Here is a 7205-nt window from a genome sequence, read left to right on the forward strand (position 1 = left end):
GCACTTCTGGTGAGGATATGGAAGGAATATTAACTAAGTCAACAGAAGTTTGGGTTGAGCCATGAAGCAAAAGTATTTTAAATCATAGACATGACAGAGTTGTAAGACTGAAGGAAGATACAGGCCTGGTGTCGCCTGTCCAGGGGATCTCCTCTTTCCTTTCATTAAAGGTCATCTACTTTTGGTTGCTTGCTTGTTGTGCTGCACAAAGCCAGATGTGGTTCAAAATAAATAATTAGGTCAGCAAGGGAATCCTAACTACAAAGTGAAAGGGGCAGGCAAGTTTTTACAATGGAACATTTTCTGTTCTCAGCTACGGAAAGGAGCCACAGCACTTTTGCCTTGTAAACTAGAAATCCTTAGAGCCCCAGAACAACCATTATTGTCCAATTTGATTAGGGGTAAGTGTAGAAGCAGGGCTCTCTTCATGCTTAAAAATACAGCCAGACAGTACAGCTTCTTTCTCCTGTTAACTGCTTTCTTTGGGTCATACTAAACAACTGAAGAAACCCACAGACTTTAATAGATAGCCAGATCATTTGAGTCTGTGGCAAATGCAATAAAAAGTCCAGGGGAAAGAACTGCAATGCTAAAGATAATCACAGAATCACAGAATCACCTAGGTTAGAAGAGACCTCCCAGATCACCTAGTCCTACCTCTGACCTAACACTAACAAGTCCTCCACTAAACCATATCACTAAGCTCTACATCTCAATGTCTCTTAAAGACCTCCAGGGATGGTGACTCAACCACTTCCCTGGGCAGCCCATTCCAATGCCTGACAACCCTTTCAGTAAAGAAGTTCTTCCTAATATCCAACCTAAACCTCCCCTGGCACAACTTTAGCCCATTCCTCCCCCAAAAAAGAAGCACTCACACAACCCCTGAGAATCATCAAGAGTTGTTTATTGCTGGGACATCTTGCAGGCAAGCCTGCGGGATGTCCGTGGTGTTTGGTGGCTCCAAGCTAATGCTTGCAATGGAGCCTGAGCAACAAGTAGGGGGCTCGCCGGGCACTCCTGCGATGCTGTTGGTGCTCTCGGATGGCAGAGCACAAAGACATGCCGCAGTAGTCCCAGGTCTGTTCTGGCAGAGGTGGATCCACTTCCATTGGTTCCTTCACATCTGTGTATCCAGCTCCATGGGCTCCACAGTGTCGGGCAGAAGGCTAAGCCAGTCTTTGCCCAGGACTGCCCAAACAGGATGCCTTCCATCCAGAATGTTCTCAGGCCAGGGTGCTGAACCAGGGGGTTGTCCAGTCCCACGCCTCGGTCCCATGCCACTGTCAGCTTGATTTTCATGCATGGGTCCGATGCTGCTGTCTGGTTTATGGCCATTAGTGGGTCACACACTGTGCTCTGGACTATTGGCACGCCTCTGATCCCTGCGGCTGTCTGCCTGATGCTCCTGCCTTCGCCCCACGTCACCATTGCTGCTATGGTAAGGCCCAGGCCCCCTGTCACTGGGTGTGTGAGGGGCCGGCCTGTTCCCCGCATCGTTGCGGTGCCAATGGTACCGCCTGTATCTGTCTGTGGGCTGGGCGCCAGAGGTCCCTTGGGCACTGGTGTCTCTTGTGCCACCGGTGCTATCCCTCCGCCCACGACACATCTCCTTCTGGTCAGGTGCATTCCTTCTTGGTGCTTCACCGGACTGCATGGCTGTCCTCGCACACCAAGGAGGCCTGCTGCTCGCCTTGATCTTCTAGTCTTCCTCCTGCCGCACAAGCTGGCAGTCGGAGGGCCTAGATGCTCTCTGACCTTTTGATTCAATGTCAGTCCCAAGGGGTGGGAAGTGCTTTACTAAAGCACCTTTCAACTCACAGGAAGCTGAGAGCCTGATGAGAGCTTTTGAAAAAATCTGTAGGCCTGGCCATACATACTTACATACATTTTGAGGAGCTCAGTGCAACAGATTGTGGAGGTAGGCTAATTGTTTCTTGTCCAGAAACAAGTGCTTGTTTAGAACAATACTACTGAAATAAAATGACTCGTTTTTAGCACTGTGAGCAATGTACCAATACCACTTGTCTGTGCCACTAATAGAGATTGAAACATGATGTGAATAAAAGCGTGAGCTCCAGCAAAACTAGATGTGGTAACTGGAAACATTAAGGGAGAAGAAGAGTTTCTCAGCTTTTATTCTTAAACCTTAAATACAAATGAAAGTGTTTCAAGTATTTTTTTCCTGAAATACATTTACATCTTTATGTGTTTCCATGTTGTTTTATAGTACATCATTCTGTAGCAGTAATTTCCTCTGCAACATTACTAAACACAGGCAGATTCAGCAATTATGAATATAGATACATATATAAACACACATACAAGTATAACAGAATCCAAAGATTTAGAATCTGATTCACAAATATTTAACCTACTAGGGAAGTTATTCTTTAACTTAAGTTGCAACAGAAGACTATTTTCCTTTCGAACAAAAAGGAAAATTTACTGGGAAAAAAAAACAATGGTAAAACAATCACTCAACATTTCTGCATTCTCCAATAATTTATTAGGAAGGGTCTTAGAGAAGTAATTTGTAACACATTACCAATGGATCAGGCTATGGCAACCTGCCTCCCAGTGCAGCACATAAGTTAATTTTCATTTAATGCTTCTCCATGTTTGATACATTATTCCCTGAAAACCATAATTAGGAGTAACTGAGAACAGTATAAGGAGCTAGAACTTGTCCTCAGCAGAAGGTAGCAGGTATCTGAGCTTCTCTTGAGGAGCCCAAGCCTGCTGCCCTGTCCTTGATAGTCTAGAGTTTCCTATTTTCTACCTGTGTGTGTGTATATTTTATGTCAGCAAAACACTCTGTGACCTGGAACAGGGGGTACAATTCCTTGTTACCTTATATATTTCCTAACCTACCTACTCACTAATTTGTGGGCAAATGTGTATTTGGGAAGCTAATGATGAAAGCGCTGCTATCAAGAAAGTCAGAAATAGGAGGTTCAGGTGGAGTGGCTCTAGGTGATGGCCTCAGCTTGCTCACACACCGTTGAAAAGATATAACATCAGAGGACTAAAAAAATCAAGGCAAATTGGGGATGTCATCTGGGGCAATGAGTTGCTAATGCACAAGCCTTTGTATAGTGAAACTCCACAGAACAATGTTCTGCTAATGGGTACCAATGATTTAAAATGCCTCTTGTATTTATTTTTTAGATCTTCTGGGGTGAAGGGGATGCTAATCTGCATGGAGTATTCTGCACCTGTTTAACTTACTAAACTGCATCAGTTAAAGGTTTATTTATTTTCTGTATTATATATCAGTTTTAATTAAATTCATGTTGCTTGCTAGCTTTGGGACATGGAGTGCCATTTTATAGGTATCTATAACTCACTTCTTTATTCTTCATGTTTCGATAAAACATTCTGACATAGCTACATCCTGTTCCCTTGCAACCGAATGGACAATGACAAGTGCTTGAACAACCACAGAACATTACTAAACTCATAAATATAAACAAGTAAAGTATTCAGATTCACTCATTTTTGAGAGAAAATTTATCTTTTCTTTATATTTTCTTTTTAATCTATAACACAAGACAAAACTCTTTGGAAACACAGAGTGCAGAGAGAAAAACAAAAACAAACCCAACAAATAAATAAAAACCAGCTGCTTTTAACGGACAGTGATTTGAAAATCAATTTACTAACACTATTAAATCTCCCAAGTTGAGGAAAGGGAAATCACTGATAAATAACTTCTGACCTGCAATGGTACAGAGGGCTTGTAAACAGAGGGGATTTGTCTTTTTCTTTCTCATTAGAGCTTGTAAAGACTCCAGGAATCACAGAAAATTATATTAAATTTTACAGGTCTAAAAGGGAGGAAATAAAATCTCCATATTTCTTTCCCCCGCCCCCCCAAATTGTGAATGAATGAATCCATTTCCTAACATCCACGCTAGTTTTTTTCTGTTTTTTTGTTTGTTTGTTTTTTACAATGACAGCATAGGCTGCAATGTTTTTGGTAAATTCCCCTGTGTTTTGTGATTTGAGTTGCCTAGAGTTTGCAAGGCAACAGGAAAATATACTAGAAAGCATTCCCTTACTATAACGATGGTAACCGTTGACTGTTCATTGATGTTCAAGTCAGTGCCCAGCATAGCATGAATGTCCGAATTAATTTTTCTTCTGTATTAAAGGCATAAAAGGAAAAGGGAAGCAGTCCTGAAAGCCCGGGGAGTGATGGCTTGCCATACAAGAGAAGGTGTACCATTATAAGATACAGAGCTGGAGCAGCAGCATGAACTGGGTTTTCTTAACCTAACTGACCACGTTCTCTGCGACAGCAAAGCCAGGTCAGCTCATTTAGGTGGAGCCTGGAGACACATTCCTTCCACCCAGGTGCAAAAACCCCATTCCTAGAAGTGGCTGAACACCTGCCTCCTGACGGGAAGTAGTGAATGAATTCCTCGTTTTGCTTTGCTTCCGCATGCAGCTTTTGCTTTAACTAGTAAACTGCCTTTATTTCAACCCATGAGTTCTCACACCTTTACCTTTCTGATTCTCTTCCCCATCCCACCTGGGGAGAGCGAATAAGCATCTGTGTCCCTGCTAGAGATAAACCACAGCACAGTGGCAGAATTTGGCAATAGGGGTCTGGTTTGGTAGTGGTGGGATGTTGTTCTCCTTGAACCACACAATTATTATTATTATTATTATTATTATTATTATTATTATTATTATTATTATTATTTCAATTGAGAGGTCAAACAAAGGATTTTTAAAGTCTGGCTCTGAATTGGATTAATTTTTGCATTCATTCTGTGTTTAATAAATAAATAAATAAATAAAAGAATGTCAGAATTTCGCTGAAAAATTGTATTTGAAACTGTACTACTTAAGGCTACTCCCCAGATTACTAGATGTGGACAAGGAAATCTGATTTAGTATCTGCTTGTTTGTTTTTTCATTTCTTTATTTCTTTATTTGTTTGCTTGTTTTGTTGTTATTGTTGTTTGTTTGTTTGTTTTTTTGGACTGCTTAACTAATCCTGATCCACCTCTTTGTAGGATACCAAATAAAAGCTGTCACCTAGACCTGTGATATTAAGTTTCTTATTTCATCAGTACTAGTCCTTATGTCAACTTTAGAAAAATTAAGTGGAGAGGAGGGTTTAGTAGAAAGGGACTGCTTTACACAGAGCCAGGCTGTGAAACACTTCTCACTAAGGTGTAATTTTATCAAATGACAATTTTATTCAAAAGCCACTGAGACTATTTATATGAATAGATATTAAATGTTAATAGAAGAGCTGTTCGTATAAATTTAAGGGATATTATTGTCAGAAAATGGCAAGGGGAAAAATATATATATATATATTTTTGCTGATGAAATGTTTCAACATTTAAAGGAGAAAAATAAAGAACTCTTTGATTTTATTTTTTTAAACAACATTTCTTCAGATCACAAGAAAGATAAAATTTTCACCCTAATTTGAGAGGAAATTTAGAGATGAATTCTGAGAAGACTTAATTCTATAGAAAGGATTCACAAATTGGCTCATCAGAATCAGTGAACTTCTAAATTTTCATCATTACATTTTAGGAATAAGGATGATGATGTTACACAGAAGAATATTTACCTCATGTTTTTCAATCCCAATTTTGTACCAATGTCCATTCAAGAATAAGAAAGAAAAAAAGAGTTAAAAAAATAAAGCATCATCCCGTAATTAAGATGACTTGAAGAAATGTTTGATCTCCTGAGATTATCAGAGCATAATCATTCCAAAGTGTAGTGGGTTTACGTGGCAAGGTTTTGGTCGCGGGGGGGGGCACAGGGGTGGCTTCTGTGAGAAGAATCCAGAAGCTGCCCCATGTTAGATAAGGGCCCTGCTGCTGGCCAGAGCCGGGCCAATAAGTGATGCGGTTTGCACTTCTGTGAGAACATATTTAAGAAAGTTTAAAAACAAAAACAAAAAAAAACAAACAAAAAACCTGCTGGGGAACAAAGGAGAGGGTGGATGGGAGGAAGGTTTTTTTGGTTTCTTTCCTTTGTTTCTCACTTCTCTAGCTTGTTGGTAATAGGCAATAAACCTTACTGTCTCCCTATGTTGAATCTGTTTTGCCCATTGAACTGTTGAGCGATCTCCCCATCCTTATCTCAGCCCTTAAGCCCTTTGCATTGTATTTTCTCCCCCTTTCCCTTTGAGGAGGGGGAGTGAGAGGGTGGTTGTGGTGGAGCGTGGTTGCTCACCTGAGTAAAACCACCACACCCAGGCTTTGAAAATAACTGATATACTGAATTGTACTTTTCTACTTTCTTTTAGTCTTGTTTTCCTCGGATAAAGACAGACAGATTTACTGCTTGTTGTGTTGTTGGATCTAGAGTAAACAATAGTTCTGGAAAAGTTAATGACCAAAAATATTTTTCTTTTATTCCATGGAGCCCTTTCATGGTACAGTGTTCTGTAAGTGCATGGTCTTTGTTTCTGTATAGGTAATCCCTAAAATGAAAACTACCAGCAAAAGTTGAATTTGAGCAAGTACCGTGGCAATATGGAAGACAACTATAACAAGCTGACCACTAGGCTGTATCCCAGATGATATTTCACTTTCTTCAGAGTTTAGTTCTATTTAAATGCAATTTGTTTATGTTTTAATTATATGCCTAGAAAAACACTATATTACTGATGCTGTATATAACACCACTATTTGCATTTATATCAGACAACCAGATTCCATGCGATTTTTCTCCAGACTTCCAATGAGCTCTAAAGCTGCCTGTGGAACAAATACTTCACAAGTCAGAGACTTAGAAGCTCTAGTTGGATTTAAATACATTTTCAATGCTGAGTTTTTATTTTTTTTACTTTTATTCACTACATCTTACATCCTGATGTTACAATTCAAGGAAAGGGCTGCTTTATTCACTTACACTGGTGAGAATTTTCACTCCTGAGTGAACAACTGAGTAGGACAAGCACCAGTTTGCCAATTCACAAGTAACTCTTCTTTAAGAACATTGGGAAAAAGCACAGCCAAAAGCAACCTCAATCCCAAAATTTTGTAGACAGGAAGGGAAGTTGTGTGGCCTTCACCCTCTAAACAGTCTCTTTCTGTTCCTGGGCTGGGTCTGTCTGCTCCAGCACTGCAAACTTCTGTATCTTCAGCCTTCTGTACCCTCACTTCATTGATTTAATTATCTCCCTACAATTTTCATCCTGAGCCCAGGCTTTCTTCTGTTTC

At 40.1% G+C, this 7205-nt stretch overlaps 1 long non-coding RNA gene across 1 annotated transcript; it reads left to right on the forward strand.

The window, feature by feature from the left end:
* Positions 1 to 457: 457 nt before the first annotated feature.
* Positions 458 to 5269, forward strand: LOC125183216 (uncharacterized). Its single transcript, XR_007164805.2, has 3 exons — positions 458 to 1441; positions 3172 to 3250; positions 4158 to 5269. It is a non-coding gene; the product is annotated as an uncharacterized lncRNA (long non-coding RNA).
* The last annotated feature ends 1936 nt before the right edge of the window (positions 5270 to 7205 follow it).

Source organism: Anser cygnoides, chromosome 4 (genome assembly GCF_040182565.1).
Source record: "Anser cygnoides isolate HZ-2024a breed goose chromosome 4, Taihu_goose_T2T_genome, whole genome shotgun sequence".
Classification (NCBI taxonomy): domain Eukaryota; kingdom Metazoa; phylum Chordata; class Aves; order Anseriformes; family Anatidae; genus Anser; species Anser cygnoides.